At 34.2% G+C, this 1,757-nt stretch overlaps 1 non-coding gene across 1 annotated transcript; it reads left to right on the plus strand.

Annotated features, from left to right (window-relative positions):
* Positions 1-1,017: 1,017 nt before the first annotated feature.
* Positions 1,018-1,124, plus strand: LOC111727690. Its single transcript, XR_002775175.1, has one exon. It is a non-coding gene; the product is annotated as a U6 spliceosomal RNA (small nuclear RNA).
* The last annotated feature ends 633 nt before the right edge of the window (positions 1,125-1,757 follow it).

The raw sequence follows: 1,757 nt of genomic DNA on the forward strand, positions 1-1,757 counted from the left end.
TCATCTCTCATTTACTTTCACTCCTATGTTTATTTCATCTTGTCTTTTCTCTATCTTCATATTAAGAGAAAAGTTAACTTTTCTTCAACTTTTCTTTCCACCTCACATTTCCCCATCTTTATTAGTCTCTATCTACTACATCCATTATCCAACTCAGTGACCTTCCCCTTGGCCATGGCTTACTCTCCTCTTGTCTCCTTTAGCATTTTGCTTCATGCCAAGGCCCCCATTCCTTCATCTTCAGTTCCTGTTTCCTCTCAATCCTTCCTGTCCATTTTTATTGTTTACCCATCCTACTTCCTGAATATTCCCCTTCAATTAGATCATTCCTTGACCTCTCCTTGTTTTCCCTCAATTACTAATGCCTTTTCTACTATGTATCTCTGTTTTTGCCTTAGTTTACTTTTCTAAATATATGTCACCTCAAACATATACTTTCATATCTATTTTTTCTTCCCTTTAAAATCTCAAATTTATAAAAATTCCATCAAAAAATCATGGCTTTACTTATCATTTCTATGTGAATAATTTCCTTGTGAATTTAAATATTCAACTCTAGTTTCTTTCTATTCTGAGACCTGGTGTTGCATTTGCAGGCATTATTTTCTTATATTCAAGGTTCACATTGTTTTCCTCTAACCTCTATTTTGATAACAGGTACATTCACATTACTCCCACTCAACCCCCCATCCACACTGTCATCAAAAGATCAGAGCTATGATTCTATCCCTTTTTTCTTTTGGCTCTTATGGCCAATGATTTACCTAGTCTTGTCAATTCTATCTCAATATAACTTTCCCATCTTCTGGAGGTGCATACAGTGATAGAAAATAAAAATAGGAAGGGAAGAGTGATATAAATTAATCTGCCATTCCCCTATGGTCAGTACATGCTTCTCATCCTTCACCCAGGCGTGGATGGGGATCACTGTGTATTCTCCTTTCCTATGCACATCAAGGACCAGATGCCTCTTCTCTAATGACTTAAACAATAGTTTTACAGAAAAGAAGCAGGTGAGTGCTCTCTTCGACAGCACATATACTAAAACTGGAATGATACAGAGAAGATTAGCATGGCCCTTGTGCAAGGATGACATGCAAATTCATGAAGGGTTCTATATTAAGAAAAAGAAAACAAGTAGGTGGGAAGGGGCAGGAGGGGAGAGGTAAAGTCACACCTAGTGTGTACAATGCACGCTACCTAGAGGATGGGCACATTTATCATTTTGACTTAAAACGTACAATAGCAATTCATATAAACAAAAGATTTGTACTCTCATAATATTCTGAAATTAAAACAAATAATAAATAAAGAATATTTTTACACTGTTATTTCACTTATAATTTAAATTCACATCTTTTGTTTATTTTCTGAAGGTAATCATTAAAGAATATTCAGGTAGAAAATGTATCCTTTAATCCTATTCTCCGACACGTCTTGAGACAATTTTCTGTTGGATTTTGTAGAATTTTCTCCTTTGATGATATAATATTTTAAGGACCACTATTTTCTGAGTTCTTCCTGAATTGAAGATTCAGGTATTCGGTATTTTAGGTACAGTTACAACTAATTGCCAGTAATCCCACAGATTAAAAAAAAACTAGTTACGAGTCTGGATCCCTGATTTTGAATTCAGTTTTCTAAGTTCAGAGATTTTTACTAACCATTTCAGGTTATGTTAGTAATCAATTACATACATCAAATGACAATGAATGCTATTAAATATTTTTTTGCTTGAAAGTAGTACAGAAAGTTAA

Source organism: Otolemur garnettii, unplaced genomic scaffold (assembly GCF_000181295.1).
Source record: "Otolemur garnettii isolate 467f Iridium unplaced genomic scaffold, OtoGar3 scaffold00118, whole genome shotgun sequence".
Classification (NCBI taxonomy): domain Eukaryota; kingdom Metazoa; phylum Chordata; class Mammalia; order Primates; family Galagidae; genus Otolemur; species Otolemur garnettii.